The 22,662-nt window shown below is 40.7% G+C and overlaps 1 long non-coding RNA gene across 1 annotated transcript; it reads right to left on the bottom strand.

Annotated features, from left to right (window-relative positions):
• Window positions 1-16,129: 16,129 nt before the first annotated feature.
• Window positions 16,130-22,259, bottom strand: LOC140738970 (uncharacterized). The gene is made up of 3 exons (XR_012101497.1): window positions 22,227-22,259; window positions 21,857-21,996; window positions 16,130-17,178 (listed from the first exon to the last, which is right to left on the bottom strand). It is a non-coding gene; the product is annotated as an uncharacterized lncRNA (long non-coding RNA).
• Between the last annotated feature and the right edge of the window lie 403 nt (window positions 22,260-22,662).

Here is a 22,662-nt window from a genome sequence, read left to right as displayed (position 1 = left end):
CTGGATCACTGAGGCACGCAAACCTCCAAACCCTACGACAAGGTTGTGGTCCTCTTGGAGGATGAGTGTGTTGCCTCATCAGTATGTCTGATCTCCTCTCATATTAATGAGGTTGTCACGGTGAACAATAAAAATATTAGCACAGTTGGTTACTTAAGAATGAAATGCAGGAATCAAACACTGATCTGTCTGTTTAGCCGCAGAACAGGGAGTGTATATTGCCTTTTTAACGATTACACAGAGGATTCCAGACAGTTCAGCTATTTACCCATTTGGAAAGGATTTTCCATGGAATTGCAAGAAAGCTGCCTCAAGGAAAACTAAGTATATCCTTTTTTTTTGTTAAATGGACAACAGAACAATGAATCATTTCTGGGAAAATTGCAGGCCAAATAACAACTGCACAGCCTCTTTTGCACATCACTGCGCTTTGAAGCTGTTTACAATCACTCATTCAAGTTTTTTTTTGGCAGAAGAAATCCTAATTAGTAGATTTAAGTCCACAAGTCCCTTTTAAATATTTCCCCTCTCACCTTCAATCTGGTCAATACAAACACTTACATCAGGATACTGTCTGGTGACCACACCTCAGCATTTAGCACAATCTTTCCTACAATCCTGATCGAAAAGCTCCAAAACCTGGGCTTCTGACCCTCCCTCTGCAACTGGATCCTCGATGTCCTAACCGGAAGATTGCAATCTGTGCAGATCGGGACCATCATCTCCGTCTCACTGCCAGTCAACACTGGCACACCTCAGAGGTGTAAACTTTGCCCACTGCTCTACTCTCTCTACACCCATGACTGTGCAGCTAGGCACAGATCAAATGCCATCTATAAATTTGCTGACGGCACAACTATTGCTGGCAGAATTTCAGATGGTGACGAGAGGGCATATAAGGAATGAGATAGATCAGCTAATTGGGTGATGTTGCAGAACGTTCTTGCACTCAGTGTCAGTAAGACCAAAGGACTGATTGTGTTCAGAAAGGGTAAACCAAGTGATGCACCATCAATAACTCTCGGAGACGGGAGGCGAACGATAGGCTTTTATTAGCTGCAAGAGACCACGATTAGCAGCAAGAGACCACCACACAACATCCTGGAGACTTGAGGGAGGAGCAGTGCCTCCAATCGCCTTTATACAGGGGTCTGCGGGAGGAGCCACAGGAGCAGTCAGCAGAGGGGCGTGTCCAGACAGGTATATGTAGTTCACCACACCAAGGGGAAACGCACCAGTCCTTGCAGAAGGATCAGAAGTGGAAAGAGTGAGCAATTTCAGGTTCCCGGATGTCAATATCTCTGCAGTTTATCTTGGGGAACATATCAATGCAGCTACAAAAAAGACATGACAGCAGCTATATTTCAATAGAAGTTGGAGGAGACTTGGTATGTCACCAGAGACACTCAAAAATTTCTGCAGGTGTCTGCATCACCGTCTGATACAGCATGGGTAGGGAGTGGTCACTGCACAGGACCAAAATAAGCTGCTAAGAGCTGTAAAATCAGTCAGCTCCATCATAGCCACTATCCTCCATAGTATCCAGAGCATCTTCAAGGAGTGATGGCTCAAAAAGGTAGAGACCTCATCACCTCTTCTCATCAGGAAGTTGGTACAGGAGCCAGAAGGCACACACTCAGTGATTCAGGAATTGATTCTTCCCATCTGCCATTGAATTTCTGAATGGACATTAAACCCATCTCACTACTTCTTTAAAAATTTTTAATTTTGTGCTACTTATTTAATTTAACAATTTAATATATATAGAATGTACAGAGAGAGGGTGTAGAGAGAGAAAGTATATATATATTGACTGTAATTCACCTTTTTTCCCTCTATTATTATGTATTGCATTGTACTGATTCTGCAAAGACAACAAATTTCATGGCTGAAGATATTAAACTTGATTCTGATTCTGATCCAATCTCCACTCACTAGATTTAGACTCTCCTACTCTATGACAAAGACAGTGACAATCCACCTTACCTATGTTCCTCTTGACTTTATATAGTCTATATGGACTCCCTCAACCTTTTGTACTCAAGGCATGGAAGTCCCTGCCTATCCTTATAACTCAAGACATATAATCTTTGTAACATCATCATTTACCACATAAAAGAAATTGAAAATAGTTAGATTAACTACCTTAAATATTGGCCCTGACGGTACAAACATCACAATTATCATCAGCAAACCCTTCAAATGATCATGGGGAACTCAATGGAAAAGTATGAACCAAACATGGAGCAATGCCATGCTCTAGTGACTCTGAATACTTCAATTTCATTGTGTCCATAGATCAGTAACTGGCTTTACCTCAGGCCATATTAGCCCTCAAATATACTTTCCTAAATCATACTTTAAAACTTGTCTAGTCTTGAGTGGCTATGAAGAATTTTCAATGTGATATTTGCTACCTTAACACTGAACAGATCTCTTGCATGATGCTCTGTTAGTACAAGATGCTAAAATGCTAAATTCAACAATCTAGCTCCAGTTGTGTTATCACTCTACAATACAAAAATCACCCAAACTTTCCAGGCTGACTCATCTGAGATACAACTCTATAAGGGAAAAAAAAAAGTTAAACTGCTTAATTCCAGATTTAATCGTTTCTGGCTGAAATGTCAACTTAGTCAGCATGTTAAAAGATAGCAAAGATTCCAATTCCGATACATTAACTCTGCCTTTTCAGAATATTGGATCATGCACAGTAATTTTACAATGGGTTCCTTTGTTAAAGCTATTGCAGTGACCGTTAGATCCTCTTGAAATTCCATTATTAATGTATCATAGTACATTTATTATCGAAATATGTATACTTCACCGTATACTAACTTCAGATTCATTTTGTTGCAGGAGCTTACAGGAAAATGAAAAAACACAATAGAATTTATGAAGCACTATACATAAGCAAACAACCAATGTGCAAAAGAAGATAAAGTGTGCAAAATAAAAGAACATCTAAAATTTTAAAAAAATATTATTAATATTAATTTCATAATACCAAGAATATAAGTTGTAGAGTCCTTGAAAGTGATTCTATATATAGACTGTGGAATCAGTTATATTTTCCATGCAGTACAACCATTTACCAAAATATTTTAAAAACTGAGATTCCAGAAATACTGTGCTGAGCTTCAAATGTAAAAACTGAAATTACTGCAGGTACAAAAACAGAAGTTGTTCTAAATACTCAGCAGGTCAGGAAGCATCTCTGGAAAGAGAAGCAAAGTTAACATTTCTAGGTGATGACCCGTTATCACAGCCACATCATATAAACTTACACATTTGGCAAAAAAGGCCTGAATTTTACTCTGGATGGACTAACATATTGGGTGGATAGTCTTAACTTCCACCTACTACATGTTCAATAGGCTTGTCTCAAGCCTCATTTCACAACACTGGGCAAATTGCAAGCTGAGTCATTTGTGTAGCTCAGGCAATGTGTTTCCAAGCAGTAGACTTTGAGTGCAGATATGCCAAGCTCAAACGTTAGCAGTAGATGGTCAGAATTTTCAGTCAAGCATTTGGTCACGCAAAGGAATCCTCTGAGCTTCTGAATATGTTGGGTTGAGTTGTTCTCTGATCCTGGCAATCTATTTGCAAATGTTGCATCACCGTACAAGGAAACATCACACAAGGTGATGAAATGTTTGCAAACAGATTACAAAGATTGGAGAACAACCATCAACCACCCGAAATACACATTTTCGAGTTATCTCTGAATACGTGGCATGTGACAATAAGCATTGACCCAGCAGTAGAATCAGGCATATGTTTCATCGGAAAGTTACGACAAAACTTCAATATTCCGTCCCCCCACTTTCTGACTGTGGCTCCTCAGCTTTTTTTTCTCCAGTCCTGCTGAAGGGTCTCAGCCTGAAACATCGACTGTACTCTTTTCCATAGATGCTGCCTGGCCTGCTGACTTCCTGCAGCATTTTGCGTGTGTTGCTTTGAATTTCCAGCATCTGCAGATTTTCTCTTGTTTGTGACTCACATTGACTTAATGGTTTAGTGATCAAATATTGTATGACCAACGGTTATTGTCGCTAAGTGAGAGAACACGTCTTGATGGTCCTGTAATTTAATTGAATTTAATCTTGTTGCACAGCACGATAACTGGCCCTTCCAGTCCAACGAGCCCGTACTGACCAATTGCACACATGTGAGAAATTAACCTACTAACTCATACGTCTTTGGACTGTGCGAGGAAACTGGAGCACGTGTTGGAAACCCACACGACATGGGGAGAATGTACAAATTCCTTACGGATAGCAGCAGGAATTGAACTCAGGTTGCTGTAATAGCATTATGCTAACCACTATCCTACCATGTGCACTGTTAAGAGATTAGTTTTTGTAACAAATAAGTGAACTGCAATTCCAAATTCTGAGTTAGTTACAGTGTAAGAGGTAGAGAGACCAGGAAGAGTACACACATACTTTACCTTCTGTGTTTTCAAGTCAAAAGAAGTCAAATAAATGTGTCTGAAATCAAGACGAATCTCATACCAAGCTGGTAAATTCCCGTGGCTGTGCCACTAACACTCAGGTCCACCTGGGAAGCATTTCAGGCACACCTCCAAATGGATGAGCTGCCCCCTGCTAAATCATGTTCCTTAAAATCCACAATAGCATTGTGGTTAGCACGACTCCATAACAGCTCGTGACGTCAAATTTCAGAGTTCAGTACCAACATTCTCTCCAAGGCATTTGAATGTCCTCCCCATGGAATAATTGGGTTTCCTCCAGGTGCTCTGGTTTCCTCCCATCGTCCTGTGACATATGGTTAGTAGCTTATTTGGTCAATGCAAATTGTCCCGTGATTAGGTTAGGGTTAAATCTGGCCGGCACACCTCAAAGGACTGGAAGGTCTATTGCACGTTGTATCTCTAAATAGGTAAGTAAATAGATCAATAGATGGATAGATAGATAGATAGATGGATAGATGGATGGATGGATAGATAGTTAGATAGATAGATAGATAGATAGATAGATAGATAGATAGATAGATAGATAGATAAATAAGTAGATAGATGGATGGATAGTTAGATAGAAAAATAGATAGATAGATAGATAGATAGATAGATAGATAGATAGATAAATAGATAGATAGATAGATAGATAGATAGATAGATGGATGGATGGATAGATAAGAAGATAGATAGATAAATAAGTAGATGCGTGGATAGATAGATAGAAAGATAGATAGATTCATAGATAGATAAGTAGGTAGATGGATAGATAGATAGATAGATAGATAGATAGATAGATAGACAGACAGACAGACAGACAGACAGACAGATAGATAGATAGATAGATAGATAGATACACGGATAAGTGCTTGAATATGCAGGTTGCCATTCCATGTCAATTGCCGGTACATGACTGCAAGGTCTAAGTTAAAATAGGAGAGGTTCTGTGAGCCTCAGACAGAGGATAGGCTCTGTGCCTGTTGTTCCTGTAGGTGTTATCATTAAAAGGCCCACTTGAGACTGGAATTGGACCTGGGATTAGTTTATTATTGTCACAAGTATCTAGGTACAACTCTATCATAGATGGTCCCAAGCCCAGCTGCGAAAGGAGGAGGGTTGGGCATGGGGCTAGTAACCCCATCCCATAAAAACCCAGAGCTGCAGAAATGCCAACAGAAGCTGCAAAGACCTCATCCCTGGGAGAGGAAGAGTAAAGCAAGAAGATGGACTACCTGGAGAAAGACTGGCCCCAGACAGGGGACTCTGCTGAGCTGCTGTCGGGGGCCTATGGGCTGAAGTGAATAAGTAAATATCTAGCTACAGTGAAGAGCTTGTCCTGCACATTGTTCATCCAGATCAAATCATCACATAGTGCATTGAGGTAAAACAATAACCGAATACAGAATAGTATGTCACTGTCACAGAAAGAACAGTGTAAGTAGACAATAAGGTGCAAGAACATAACGAGTAGATTGTGAAGTCAAGTTAACGTCTCATCGTACTCGGGAACCATTCAATGGTCAACAGTGGGATAGAGTCCGTCCTGGAACCTGGTGGTATGTACTTTCAGAATTTTGTATCTTCTGCCCAATGGAAGAACGTCTGGGATGGGTGAGATCAAAATGGGGTTTTTAAGCTGTGGTTCACATTTATTTATGTAACAGCTGAGCGTGTGCCTTCAGACTTCTATACCTCCTTCCTGACAATAACAATGAGAAGAGGGCATGCCCTGGGTCCTTAGTAACAGATGCCACCTTTCTGAGATACTGCTCCTTGAAGGTGTCTTGGATACTAAAGAGGCTAGTACCCGCGAGGGAGCTGACTACTTTTACAATTTGCTGCAGCTTTTAGAAGTTTTCAAGTGTTTTAGGTGACAAACCAAATCTCCTCAAACTCCAATGTAATACAGCCGCAGCTTTGCCTTCTTTATAGCTGGGACCAGGTTAGGTCCTCAGAAATGATGGCACCCAGGAACTTGAAATTGCTCATTCTCTCCACTTCTGAGCCCTCTAAAGAACTGAGATATTCCTGTTGAGAAAGTCTACAAATGATTCAACATCACCGATCACATGCACAATAACCAAATGCTGTCTTTGGGAACTAATTGCATTATTGAGGATTGTACGAGGGGTGATTGATAAGTTCATGGCCTAAGGTACAAGGAGACAATTTTAGAAAACCTAGCACATTTATTTTTCAACATAGTCCCCTCCTACATGTACACACTTAGTCCAGCGGTCGTGGAGCATACGGATCCCTGCTTTGTAGAAGTGGTCCACAGCAGGGGTGATTAATAAGTTTGTGGCCTAAGGTACTTTGTAGAAGGAGATGAGTTACTAACTTTAAACTTTCTGCATAATGACTCAAAATGTTGAACTGCACATGCATGTAATGAGAGCTGTATAACTCATCTCCTTCTACCTTAGGCCATGAACTAAAGAATTAATCCACCATCAAGAACATGGGGTCAGAAGTGGAGACCTGCTAAAGGGAGATTTCAGACTGACATCAGGTAGCATTTCTTTGCAGATCGAGTTGTGGACACATGGAACCAACCGCCTAGTTGTGTAGTTGAGAGTAGCACCTTAGAGACTTTCAAATCTAAACGCGATAGTTATTTCAACACACTATATGAATAGGAATTTGGTGAGCTTTGTTGTACTGAATGGACAGTTCTTGTCAAAAACTTTCTAAAGTTCTAATGTTCAAAGAAGTGTTCCTTCACCCACATTCTACAGTGGTTTCAGCACAAAAGATGAACAACCAATTGTTACATCGTATCGCATCACACCTATTATCTTAAAGCTTGGTTCTTCTCACTTTCACTTCATTTGGTGGAGAAGGCTGTCCTCGTACCCATGAGGTACACAACGTGCCACCCTCGTCTTGTGTAACGGGTAGGAGACCAGACTTCCCAAGGACAACAACTATCGGAGTTGCCACTGAGACAGGTGGCTATGTTGTGCTGGCATACAACAGTCGGTCACTCCGTGGATAAAACTTTGTCTGCGTAAGTATCAACTTGTACATTTCAGTTTCAGTTTGTATGTAAATCTATTCATGTTCCTAAGTCCAACCCTGACACCAGCTCCTGTTCAGACAAAATTCCAGCCCAGACTCCTACCACAGATCCGAGCCAGGTTTAATATGACTAGCATATGTCGTGAAATTTGTTGATTTTGTGGCAGCAGTACATGCAATACATAATGATAAAAAACTAAATTACAGTAAGTATATACATAAAGGTTAAATAAAATAAGTCGAGCAAAAAGAGGAAAAGAAAAGTAGTGAGGTAGTGTTCATGGGTTTAATGTTCATTCAGAAATCGGATGACAGAGGGGAAGAAGCTGTTCTTGAATCACTGAGTGTGTGCCTTCGGACTCCTGCACCTCCTCCCAGATGGTATGATCTGGGTGATGGGGTCCTTAATGATGGATGCCACCTTCTTGAGGCACTGCTCTTTGAGGATGTCCTGGATGCTGGGGAGGCTGGTGCCCATGATGGAGCTGACTGAGTTTACAACTTTCTGAAGCTCATTTCGATCTTGTGCATTGACACCAACCCTTCGCGGCGCCCCCTCCCCCCATACCAGACAGTGGTGCAGCCGGTTAGAATGCTCTCCAAGATACATCTGTAGAAATTTAAAGTGTATTTGGTGAAATACCAAACCTCCTCAAACTCCTAAAGAAATACAGCTGCTGTCGTGCCTTCTTTGTAACTGTGTCGACATGTTGGGCCTTAGATGGATCCTCAAAGACGTAGACACCCAGGAACTTGAAATTGCTCACCCTTTCCACTTCCGATCCCTCTATGAGGACTGTGTTTCCTCCTCTTTACCCTTTCTGAAGTCCACAATCAGTTTTTCTGTTCTCACTGACGTAAAGTGCAAGGTTGTGCTGCGACTCCACTCAACGAACCCACTTCCAGCCCACCGCCCAAACCCTAGCACCAGCTGCATACCCATCCCACAATCCAGACCTCAGCTCTAACTTCAACCCGGACCACGTTCCTGACTGTTGTGACTGTGAACAAGGTTACCAGAGGGAGACTGAAGCTATTGGATATAGAAGCTTTGATTCAGCAAAATGAGTGGCAGGCATCATGTTTGAGACACTCTAGGAAGAAGAGGCCTGCTGGGCCCAATATTACAGGACATTTTTAAATGCTAAAGATCAAAGGTAACAGCAGGTCAATTCTATAGTTACGATGTATCTACAATGCTTCCTTTGAATTACATATAATTTTCAAACCATTCCATCTTCACACCCACATTCTGAACACCCAAAATGAAGATTAATTCCCACTGACTCTGGGATGCACTCATGCACATGCAGACATCTGAGGTCAAATGGAATGTCTCTTTGTTTGTAATCAATCCCTAAATGCAGCTCCAGGAAGACCATTGTTCAGACCTGCATTTTAAATTCAATCTACTATCCATCTTCAGGTCTGAAGACTGGCTGCTGTTGAAATTAGCATTTGCTCTATACCATAACTCCAGAATACACCCTCACTCTGATTCCCAATGTTTTTAATCCACTCTTCATGGTAATGTGGATCCATGTGGTTTTTAAGCTAGTAAATAATGAGACTTCGGTGTTATGTGACCAAACATGCTGGAAGCACTTGGCATCTGTAGGAGGGTGATGTTTCAGGTTGTCAGAACTGGAAAAAAAATTTCAAAAGCATTATGTTCAGATGCTGGAATTCTGTGATCCAGCTGGAAAATGCTGTTAATGCTAAATAGGTTAGGCAGCTTCTGCGGCTGGGTTAGTTTTAACGAACGATCATTGAAACATTGGTAAAGCAGACCTGAAACTTTCTGACCTTTGGTTAGCAGGAAGTCTTTAAAGCTTAGCAACTAAGCTGAGTAGATGCAATGATAACGTGCTCCATTATTTAAAAACGCACTGAAGCAAGGCATTGGATGGATTTCTGCACACAACAGAAAGTCAGGGTATGAAGTGCAGATGCCAAGACTCACTGATTCCTTAAGCTAGAGACCGGCAGGCCCATGGGCTCAGTAGTTATGCTGTTGGGTGAGGGACCACATCTTCAGAGGTCCCCACCACCCAGGCCATGCTCCCTTCTTGCTACTGTCATCGGGAAAAAGACACGAGAGCCTCAGGACTTGCACCACCAAGTTACCACCCCTCAGCCATCAGACTCGTGAATAATTGCACTCACTTGCCCATCATCGAAACCAAAGAGCTCACTCTAAGGACTCTTTATCTCATTATGTCAGACTCTCGTTATTTATTGCTATGTATTTATATTTGCATTTGTGCGGTTTGTTGACTTCTGCAGTCTGGTTGATCTTTCATTGATCCTGTTATTGTTACTATTCTATAGATTTGCTGAGTAGGCCCACAGGAAACTGAATCTCAGGTGACGTATATGAACTTTGATAATAAAATTTACTTTGAACTTTTGAACTTCGAAAGTCATTAAAAAGAAGGCATAGTTGGTCCGTTGTCTGAGCAATAAGGGACAGGATCACTGCCATAAGAATTTGTAATCGCCTCATTTAGATCAGGAAAGATTAGGGCAATGCTACATTCTCTTGTGTCCTGATATGCACATTATTCTAAATGCTTAATATCCTTTCATATTCTCAATGGCATGCAGTACAGCATCTCTGAATGCACAACACGTCGAACCTTGAAGTAGATGGACTACAGCAGCAGAAGACCACAAACATACACTCAGCGAACGCTTTATTAGGTACAGGAGGTACAGAGCAAACTGGCCATTGAGTGGACATGTATAGAAGCTTCTTCATATGGATAAACATAATCCTGCATGAAGGCCAACACAAGCCATCAAGCAAGTATTTTAATTCCAGCACAATACAGAAAATCATCTATCATTCTTCAAATAGTTGTCATCCAGCCCTGAAATTACCTAACCTAATCACTGGACAATTTACAATGTCCGACCAACCTACCAACCATAGCTCTTAGGGATGTGGGAGGAAACCGGAGCACCCGGAGGAAACCCAAGTGATCACAGGGAGAACGTGCAAACTTCTCACAGGCAGAGGTGGGAATTGAACCTGGGTCGCTGGTACTGTAAAGCATTGTACCAAGCACTATGCTACCTTGACACCTAAATTGTTATTTGTACTCAACCCTAAAGTCTCAAAGAGCCGTTTTACATGAATTCTGAAATAAAAATGGCCACTTCTTCCTTCTTGGAGTTACTTCCATATGAAAAATTAAAATCCTGAGATAACACTTAACCTCCCAGCAACATTAAATCATAAAGCTGTCAGTTCCAAGCATTTCCAGAATATTTAAACACACCAAGTTGTGCCTTCCTCCAGTCCCAACAATGGTAAATGAATTGATAAAGAAACTCCAAAATAATCACAGCCCTGTAGTGTAATCACCCAAATTCTAGTAAGGTTTTGTTTCAGGTGTGGTTTTCCTGGTAAACCTGACAGAGAGAAAAAAAAACCTCCTCCAAAGCAGAGTCTAATTTAAACCGTTAAACTCACTAAGCTTCTCAGTTCATGGTTCTGAACGGAGCTGTCGGCACTTAAGACTGAGAAGAATGATGTACTCATGAAAGCCCCATAATCGTTATTTCATTTTTGTCAACACAGTACACTCTGGAAAAGTGAGCACAGCGCTCATATAGTACCCGCAACCCAGGTTCAATTCCCGCCACTGCCTGGAAGGAGCATGTACATTCTCCCTGTGACCATGTGGGTTTTCTCTGGGTGCTCTGGTTCCCCCTCACAGTCCAAAGGCATACAAGTTGGCAGGTTGAAATTGGTCATTGTAAATTGTCCCGTGACTCGGCTAGGATTAAATTGGGGGTGGCTGGGCGGCGTGGCTTAAAGGGGCAGAAGGGCCTATTCCCCACTGATTCTCAAATATATAAATAAATAATCTTTCAAAGGTTATCACGATTGATTAACTATCCTAACCTACATTGCCTCCATGTCGAATGACACTTTTATCTGTAAAAAAACAACAATCCACCTACGTATCTCCAAGTTAAAATTACTTTCATATAACTATAGCCCACCAAGAGAAATTGAAAGTAGATATCCCTGGGCATGGCAAACAGAGTCTTTCAAATATTTGGACATCATTATGCCAAAAGATTTGGCAAAATTATCAGAATGCAATTATCAGCCTATATATTAAAAAAATTAAGGAAGATATAACAAGATGGAACCCAATTCCTTTTTTTAGTTTCGGTTCAAGGATTGAATCTATTAAAATGAATATACTGCGCAGACTATTATATCTCTTCCAAACCTTACCAATATAGATTAATCAAAATCAATTCAATGAATGGAACAAGACGTTATCAAGATATATTTGGTAAGGTAAAAGGCCCAGAGTTCGTCTCAAAACTATGCAATTAGCCAAGGAAAAGAGGGGATGGGGCCTACCACTCTTAGAGATTATTATTTTGCAGCACAGTTGAGAACTGTGATATGTTGGTGCAACCCATCATATGACGCTCAATGGAAAAACATTGAGGAGCGGATACTTCCCATCCCCATACAAACAATTTTGACTGATAACAACCTACAAGGTACATAAATACTATTGATAACCCATGGGTGAAATTGACTCTTAAAATATGGAAAACTATTATAAAAGAATGTAAACTAGAGGGAGATATTGCAATTCTTAAATGGTGTGCATATGACTCGGACTTTACGTCGAATAAACTGGATGCTAGATTTAAGGACTGGACAGCTAAAGGAATAACAGAACTTTGCAATATAATGAAAGAAGGAACACTGTTCAGTTTTGAAATGCTTAAAGAGAAACACTTATTAGAAAAACAAGACTTTTATCGGTATTTACAGATGCGACAATATGTTAATAGGACGATTAAAAATGTAACCAAGGCAAGAACATGTTTGATAGAGCTATTTAGAAAAGCATATAATTCAGATAACAGTAGTAGAATCATTTCAAGCATGTATAAGGGTTTGTCAAATCTTAAAACACATTCAACTTCATACATTAAAACAAAATGGGAAAAGGAAGGAGGGATCTCTTTCTGAGGAAGATGGACAATAATATGGAGGTATCAATGGAAGTGTACCAGTTCACAGAAATGGAGGGAGTTCGGATGGAAAAACTTGATAAGATATTTTATTACACCCTCTCAGAAATCCCATTATGATAGTAACCTCCCTGTTTGCTGGAGAAATTGTGGAAATCAAAATGCAAATCATTATCATATTTTCTGGGAATGCCCCTTTATCAAAGACTATTAGAGTGGGATACACAATGCCCTACAAGATATCTTTAAATGTGAAATACCCTTAAAAGCAAGACCATATATTTTGGGTATATACCTCAAGAATGGTTGAAAAGAGATAAAAATTTAATGAATATACTGCTGGTGGCTGGTAAAAAGACTCTTACTAGGAAATGGTTATCACAGGAGAGGCCAACCTTAAATGCATGGATGGAAATTACAATGGACATTTACAAAATGGAGAAGATAACAGCATCTGTTGATCATAAGTTGGAACAATTTGATTCATACTGGGAAAAATGGTTTAACTGCATAACATCCCATAGGCTTGATTTCATCCTCAGAAATCAATGAATATTTTGTAAAAAAATGATCACTCTTTACTTGTACATAGTTTTCTCCTTTCGTGTGTTCTTTCTTTCCTCTCTTTTCTATAAGTGTATACCTCAGATAAATATCATGTGGAGATTTGTGGCATATATGACTATAAATGATATATATGTACAATATCTGAAATACATCTTATGGAAATGTTTGTTTGATGATAAACTTCAATAAAAATAAATTACAAAGAAAATAAGTAATTTACAGTTTTTATTAGTATATATTGCACTGTACTGCTGCCGCCATAACAAATTCCGCAACATATGCCAGTGACATTAAACCTGATTCTGATTCAGATTCTGAATTTTCCTTTCTTTAACAGTGTGGTCCATGTTGTGAAGATGCACAACAAATACGTCTGAAATAAAGGGCTGCAGATGTTGGAAACTGGAGCAAAAAAAATCAATAAACAGCTAGTGGAAATCGGCTGGCCCCAAACACTACTTGACCCACAGAGTTCCTCCAGCAGAGATTATTTTTTGTACATTTGAAGTGCTGTAGTTCTCCTGTGGATATCATAACTCTGCAGTTATGTAAAACTACTAAAAACCCACAGGGCAAGAGTTTATGTCCCACCTTGATATATACAGTAGCCACTTTATTAGGTATCCCCGTACCTAGTAAATGGCCACTGAGTCAATGTTCATGGTCATCTGCTGCTGTAGCCCACCCACTTCAAGGCTCCCCATGTTGTGCATTCAGTGATGCTCTTCTGCACACCACTAGTAGTTTACTGTCACTTCCTGTCTTGCCATTCTCCTCTGACATCCACAAAGTCACTTCCCATCCTGATGCCTGCGCGAGCAACAACTGAATCTCTTGACCATGTCCGCGTTGAGTTGCAGCCCCCTGACTGGCTGATTAGATATTTGCATTAGCGGTCATGTATTCAGCTCAGGGCTAACAACCCTGACTGGTAAAACAAAATTGTTACAGAAACCGCAATGAGGAATCCCTTTATATCTGAGTGGGATGGTTTTCCTGAGTCTCCACCCGGGACTTGCATAGTGACAGTATGAAAACCAAGAGGAAGCTACTGACACAATGAAGGAAGCCCTGAACAACCAGAAATGGAGGACGTTCATCGCCAGCGGTGTAACGCAGCAAGTAAGTGCAGGGTGTAGATAGTAAAGTGCCTGTGGTTGTTATGGATTAGAATTCAATTAATCTAGAAATCTGTGGGCTTGATTAGGGCACACAGAAAATGTATTGCTAAAGCTGCTGTATCATTTCTAAAGTCAACTCATTACCGGGAAAACTACCACCCCAACCCAGTCTGGCACACATATAACTTGAGTCTTACACTTGTGGTTGATTTTTTATATAACCAGAGCGACTGAGGATAGGCAATAATGCACTATTTTGTTGGCCAATCCTGGCAAAAATTAAATGAAGAAAGAATTGATCTTAATATATTTTCCTTCATTCGTTTGTAAATTATCAGCGGAGATCTGAAAAATGTGGCCTCTCAGTTCCTTGGGATGTGCCATTCCAGTCTGTAAAAGCATAAATATCTTTATGCAATCTCTTTTTTAATGTAGGATGCACTTGTAAAAGAGCTCATATGCAGACAGCAAAGTGGAGAAAGGGGAAAATTGCTAACCAGTTAATCTGTTTAAAGAGTGCCAGTTCATGCACAGATACTGCCTGTACTTACCCAGAAGGACTTTTTCATCTAATTGGACAGGCAACTGGGGTGCTAATTTAATGCTCCTCCTTCTTAAACACTGGTCTAAGTTGCCAGATCAATTGCTGCTTAAATTCTAATGTGCAATGAACACTTAAGAGCATAAGTTCATAAGATATAGGAGCAGAATTAGGCCATTGGGCCCATCGAGTCTGCTCCACCATTTCATCATGCATGATCTATTTTCCCACTCAGCCCCAATCTCCTGGCTTCTTCCTGTATCCCTTCATGCCTTGACTAATCAAGAATCTATCAGCTTCTGCCTTAAGTATACCCAATAACTTGGCCTCCACAGCCACCTGTGGCAACAAATTCCACTGATTCACTACTTTCTGGCTAAAGAAATTCTTCCTCATCCCCACTCTAAATAGACATTCCTCAATTCTGAGGCTGTGCCCTCTGGTCTTAGATGCCCCTACCATCGGAAACATCCTCTCTATGTCCATCCTATCTACTCATAAACTTCCAACTCACAGTTGAAAGAGTTGCCACCAAGCCCTGGCCAAAATCACCCTAAGGCTGGTGATCAGAACCAGGTTTGAGATCGAGTCACGTGTTGGAGAGAGGGAATAGGAAGGATGATTGAGGAGTGGATGAAGGGATGGGTGCAGAATGGTGAGGGGTGTTTCTGAAGGATGGCACTGAAACAACTATGTTTTGATAATTGACGGTGATTACTCAAAAATCACGTCATGGTTTGAATTGGAAAGATGTACTATATACAGCGTGATAAACTTTGTACCCCATTCATTGCTTTCCTCTTTGATACACAGACCAATTTGCATATGGCCTTCTGACACTTAAATGTGCACTCTTTGCTTCTGTTTTCCTTGTAACAGTGACTAAGGCCATTGGGCCCATTGACTCATGCCTTCCCCAATCCTATATTAGCCATAATTTATAATAGCCTACTAACTTGCTATTTCATTTTTTTTAGGATGTGGGAGAAATCCATGTGTGACAGGGCAGGGAGAACATGTCAGCATAGACAAGGCACATGATCAGGTCTTTGGACCCAGATGCTGAGACACTAAACTTCCTGGATTATAGGGGCTGGATTAAGATGTTATCTTTCATATTATTAAACTTCCGGCTCTTACTTATTGGAAAAAAACCTACAACATTGTTACATAAATTAATGAAGACTTAAAAGTCTCTGCGCTCTTACCCAAGACTGAAGGAATTCAATAACATTTACTTAACGAGGGTACAAAATAGCAACAAGATGAACTTAGTTCAAATTATTTATTAAAAGTTGGTTGAAATAAATAATACAAAAAATATATATTAAATTAACTTCTATACAATATTTAATATATCCATTAATAGTAAATACTGCCCTGGTGTTGCGTGCATTATCTCACAATACTCAAAATGTGGCCCGACCAATATAAAACCTTTATTATCCCACTGTCTCCATCTCTGTCATATTTGCTCCAACAATGAGAACTTTCCTCACAGTTAACTCTGAAATTGCTGTCAAAGCTCTTGATTGCATTTCCCACACCTATAATGTCACCTCCCCCTCCTCCAGGACAGAGCAAGGATAGAGGTCCCCTTCCCCTCACCATCCGCCCCACCAGCCTGTGTTCAACAAAACACTCTCTGCAACTTCCATCGCTTTCAAAGCAACTCCACAACTCCCACAAGTCCACACTTCCATTCCCAACAACCACCCCCTTCTTACTCTTCCTTCCCTTGCAATCAAAAGTGATGCAGCAGTTCTCATAGAGTCATATAGTATGGAAGTAGGTCTTACAGTCCAGATAGTCTCTGTTGACCTCAGCATCTTCTGCTCCAGTTGCCCACATTTGGAGCATAAATGTCCCTCCCCTCCATGCACCTATCCAAATGTCTCTTAAGCATTGCAATTGGACCCAACTCAACCACTTCCTCTGGCAGACTCTCTGACTGTTCTGCCATGTAACCGCTTTCTTATTCTGAAGTCCTATGGTGTGGCCGTTGTCCAGCGGAAAAAGTTGCTTGACAGATGATGAAAATGTTTAAACATGTGCGAAACATAGCGTTTAAAATTTTTCAGAACTGAATGTCCTTGAGCTTTTTTTTCAAAAACGGTAATCGGTTCTGCTGAGGAGCACTCTGAATATTCGGGAAGCTGAGAACCTTTGATTTCTAGAATTAACTGGACGTTTAATTCCAGTGATGTGAGCTGTGTTTGAATGGCTTCAAGGGAATCATGCAGTCTTTTATTTGAAGGATTCAGATTCTTCTGCTGAGCAATTATGTTACTCAAGTGCCATTTAAACTGTTTTACATCAATAAATATTTGCTTAAACATTTCATTTCCCTTCTTGTTATCCAGATGCTTACTGGGAAGACAGTTCATTGGGAAATTGTATCTTTGGTTTTCAGTAAAGCCCTGGGCAGAAAGCTGAAAGGAAAGGATATTTTAATTAATAGAAGTTAGAGCACATTGCACTGATGTAACACATTTAACTTTACTAAATATCATAAGGCAAAAATAAACACTGCATACAGGCATAAACAAAAAAATTAAGTGATTGAATATGAATGACAAATTCATTGCCACAGGCAACTGTGGAGACTAAATCATTGGGTTTTTTTTTAAGGCAGAAGTTGATAGGTTCTTAATTAGTAATGGTGTCAAAGGTTACGGAGGGAAGGCAAGAGAATGGGGTTAAGAGGGACAATAAATGATGGAAAGGTGAAGTAGACTCAATGGGCTGAATGGCCTAATTATGCTCCTATGTCTTTTGATCTTACGACCAAAATGTTAGGTTTAAAGGGTTTAAGGGAGCCTTCAAAGAGCCAAGTACAAATGTAGGAGCCATGGATCTGTTCTCTATCTGCTTTCTGTCTTTGAGTAGTTGTGACAGCAAGGTTAACGAATGCAGCTCCAAAGCATAAGATACTGAAAGTAACAGTGCAATCGATTGAGTTGATGTGTAGTAAGTGCTGTTTTATTTGCTACAGTTCATAGGAGCATGCTAAAAAATAGTTTACATATTGTTTAGGTAAATCAACAGGAAATGTTCTGTTAGCAAAACAGCCACAATTAATTTACTGGAAAATTTAATGTTATTCGACAATACTTTTACAAGTATGGGAATAAATTTTCACTTTAGACTCATTTTCTGACTTGCATCATTTCCTGTTTTTCTTTCATCTTGGCCAACTAGTTCTACTCCAGGCAGAGCTAGCCTTAGCAGTATCGCAGAGGTGGCAGAGGCAAACTCCAGGTGGGGTGAGGTGGTAGCATACCTCAACCGGTCTGACTTGAAAAGGTGAGATGAAAGCCAACCCTGACCTGATACGACAGTTAGTGCCACTTCAAATATGCTGCATTAACTGTCCTATTTTGAAAGATTTGCATGAAGTATATCTAATATCAAGACAAGCAACAAATCTGTAGACACAAGAGACAGTCAATGTTGGAATCTGGAGTGAGAAAAAAAGCAGCGTGCTGGAGGAAACCCGATTTCCCTCGGGATCAATAAAGTATGTCTGGCTGTCTGAACCCAGCAGGTCAGGCAGCAAGTCTGCTTCATCCATTCACAAGGAGAGAAGCATAAATCGGATTCAATTTATCTTCTCCTCATTGAATCAGGCAGCACAGAAGCTTCATCCACACTGACCGTGATGTCTTTCCACACAAATGCGAGTTGCTATCCTTTCCTATCCAAGTACCTATTAAAATGCCTTTTAAGCACTGTAATTGTATCGCCCTTGATCACTTCCTCTGCAGTTCCATTGTAAATTCATCCTCAGTGTGAAATCTTGCCCTGCACATCTCCTTTGAATTTCTCCCCTCTCACCTTAAACCCATGACCCATGACTTGCCCACCCAAGAAAAATGGCTTGAATTGTCCATTCTATCTATGACCCCCATAATCTGATAAAACCCTCATCCTTCTACATGCTTGTAAGAATAAAGCATCTTTTGCAATCTCTCTTGATAATTAAAGCCTTCCATTCTAAGCAGTATACTGGAGAATCTTTTCTCCACTCTCTCCATTGATATCACATCCTTCCTGTTGTGCAATGACCAGAACTGCACAAAAAACTCGAAATCCAGTCCGAACTACATTTTGTACAGCTGCAACATAACATCCAAAATCATATGCTCATTGCATCAGCTATGAAGGCAACTATACTACCTGTTACCCTGTCCACCTGCATCGCCACTTTCTCTGAGCTATGGATTTGAACGCCAAGGTCCTTCTTTACAATAATGCTCCTTAGATATTTGTCATTTATTCTACATCACAAACAAGCGAGAATCTGCAGATGCTGGAAATCCAAAGCAACACACACACACACACACACACACACACACACACACACACACACACACACACACACACACACACACACACACACACACACACACACACACACACACACACACACACACACACACACACACACACCTGGAGGAAGGCCCTGTCAATGGAAAAGAGTAAGTGGTCAGCGTTTCGGGTCCTGATGAAGGGTCTCGGCCCCAAACATTGGCTGTTTACTGTTTACCATTTACTCTACCTGTCCTACCAGAATCTGGATTCTTCGAAGTGCATTACGTTACACGTATCTGGATTAAATTCAATCTGACACTGCTGTACTCAACGTTCCAGCTGATCTGTGTCCCACTGTATCCTCAGGCAGCCTTCGTCACTGTCAGCAACTCCATCAGTTTTCGTCTGCAAACTTATTAAACCAACCATCTACATTCTCACCTCAGTCGTATATTTTAAATAACAAAGGTCCCAGCTCCAACCCCAGCAGACTCCCACTCAGAACACACTACAGCCCTCTTGCTCTTATCACCAAGGCAAGTTAAGATCTAGTTTACTAGTAGATGCAGAGGAGGGGAGAGAGGATGATACAACTATAATAGGTCTTGGATCAGTTGTGAATAACTTTCTAACCTAACTCTAAACCATATAACCACATCTACCACACTACCTTCAATCATTTTTTTAGATAGCTTCTCAAAAGACTCAGTAAGAATTGTTATGTATAATCTCCAAAATCATGCTGACTTCTTCTAACCCGTCCCTCCTTTCCAAGTGGACATAAACCCCGTCCGTCCGGCAGCTTACCGACTGGATTCAGATTTGGATTTGATTAGGTGCCATCTGTACATCGAAGTATACAGTGAAATGTTTTGTTTGCGTAAACAGTCGACGTAACCTAAGGAAGTGCTGGGGGCAGCCCGCAAGTATCGCAACATATCCCGGCACCAGCCTAGTTTGCAAAAATGCGTAGCAGAGCATGGCACGCAGCAATGGCAGCAACACCACAGCAAGCGACAGAACCAACCAAACCCAGGACATTTCAACCCCAGATCTCCAACCTCCGGTCCCTGAGCCGGAATCTCAGACTCGCGGATATCAGACCTCCAACTTCCCAGGGGTTTCAACCAGCAGGCTTTGCTTTCTGAGGTTAGCAAGACCATATGTGTATAATGATCTTTAGGGTTTAACTACTTTGATGGTAATCAAATTCTTGTGTTCTTATACATAAGCGGCCATTATCTCAGCTCTGCTCACTGTACTGTCAAGACTGGGTAAAACTTGTTTGGGAAACAGCAATAAGACCTTGAGTCCTTTTTTTTTTTGCACCTCTCACCTTCCGCTCATTATGCTGGTCATCCTGCCTCTCTGATATCAGTCTTGATGCAGGGTTTCACTACCAACGCGTTTTCAATGCTGCATGCAAGTTCTTGACTGCATCAGGACTTCATCCTGATGCAAATGAAAATGCTGTATGGTAGGCTATTAAGTGGCTGCATGACTGTGCTGAGGGTATGGGTGGGGTTTGCCCTGTGCGTGCATGTCAATGTAGCCAAGAATTTGAATTCACTCGAGTAAGTACAGGTAGGACCTGCATCCTCCTGCTCCGTTGCTCTCTTCATCTACGACCTGCGGTCTTGCTACCTTTACAACCTGCTGTAATTCTTTTTTAACCTTGATTTTGTTATTTTAGGTATGACATTCTGAGAGATCTCCACATTGTAAGTGGGATCAAGTTCAGTCAATCACGGGTCCGGTTGCATGCAGAAATCGTCATCCACACTGACCCAATAATAGACCTTGAGAAAATGAGAAAACTACCTGATGTATAGAATTCCAACACCTCCCAACCAAAGAACCTTCAAATTATTGCCCATTTATAGAATCATACAAACATTCAGCTTGGAAATGGGCCAGATGGGCCAGCTTGTTCACACTGACCAGTTGGTACCCTTCCGTATTTACCCATCGCCACAGGCAAAATCCCGGGCTATTGATGAGGTGCTCGATGGAGCTGGAAAGTACAGATTTTTCTGCACTTGATTGAGTGAATTCCTCAGAATCATTAGTACGACTGGAGTCACATATCGGCCAGATTGGGTTCCTCTCTGAATATTTATGGCTAACTGTTACTATCTTGTCACCATTTATCAATGCTAATATTTTATTACAAATTTCTTAACCTGCTGAGTTTAAATTCCTCCAACGGTCAGAATGGGACTCGAAATCATATCTTTGGATCAATTTTCCAACCATCTTGACATTAGCCAATCAGGTTAACCATTCTGTCTCAGCCAATGAAGAAACGCTGCGAAAAGCAAGTAAGTGCCATCAATGCAACTTCTTGACAAACCGATCCAACAATGATGGAGATACTGAATTCACAAGCTGCCATTAGGCCTCTAGTTACCAACAAACATCTCTGAACCAGAGTCTTCCCATCCCAATCATGGCCACAAGAAACAGAGGTGACAGAAACGTACAGTAGTCAGAACTTGACCACATCTCCCCTAAGCCCCTCATGGTACCTTCACCTGACCCACTACCACCAGCAGTAGGTGTTCACACTAACGGCATGGACAATCTTAAGTCCCAGCTGAGGAGAGCTGTGCATTAACCTATTGTCCCATCACTTCTCCAAACTGGGAATAAAAGTTATTGGGGCTGCAGGAAAGTGCTAACAGAGAATTCAATGAATTACATATTAACAGTTCCAGGATTAAAACTAAACTTAAATATGCAATTTCAAAATAAATATCTGAAATTAAAAATTATAAAAGAAATGTAAATTCTTACATATAACTGTAGTACTGCAGGAGCAGAGTGGTTCAGTTGAGCTGTCAGTTGGTAACAATTTTTTATTGCTCTTCTTAAGTCAGTATTTGCATTGATGTTGAGACAAGATAAAGAGAAAAGCACGAGTACATATAGGGCCCCTGAAAAAGAAAGTAAAAGAAATTAATTTTTTTTAAGTTTAAAAAGTGCAACAAGTTATCTCTTTCAATATTACATATTTGTCCTCTGCAATACATTCCAGAATCTTGCAATAATTTTAAACATCCATTTACAGCAAGACAAACCATTTCCAGATGCTAAATGTCACATAAAATATAACTATACGAAACTTGACGGAGACCAGTGAAACAGCTGTGCGAGTGGGAATTACCTGCTCCAAGTTCCATTCTTTGGCAGTTCAGATACATGAATGTAGAAAGCAAGAGGCTGAGCTCTTTAAAGTGCATCCTGCTCAATAATTGGTCAAGCAGTTTGGTTACGTGTATACGGAAGTGTAACCACAAAAAACATGTTACAGGAACTTCTTTGGCTCATTGATGAAATTTGCTTTGTCATAGACATGACATGGGCAGTCTGGTACTTTTGGTGTTGAGGCATCACAGATTGGTAGAGTTAACTGAGCAATCAGATTGGTGAAGTGGGGAGTATAGCTGCATCGTGTCGAGCGGTAGCAGAATTTGGCACTCTACCACCTCCTTTGGTTGCATTTCAAAATGATTTATGAACATTGAATTTCCGACGAAGCAGAGTGACAATGTTAGATACTAACGCGGGAGAAAGCTGCAAGTTTCCAAAGACCAGTGGGA

Source organism: Hemitrygon akajei, chromosome 14, assembly GCF_048418815.1.
Source record: "Hemitrygon akajei chromosome 14, sHemAka1.3, whole genome shotgun sequence".
Lineage (NCBI taxonomy): Eukaryota > Metazoa > Chordata > Chondrichthyes > Myliobatiformes > Dasyatidae > Hemitrygon > Hemitrygon akajei.
The sequence above is the reverse complement of the archived record's forward strand: the minus strand, read 5'-3'. Positions and strand labels throughout refer to the sequence as shown.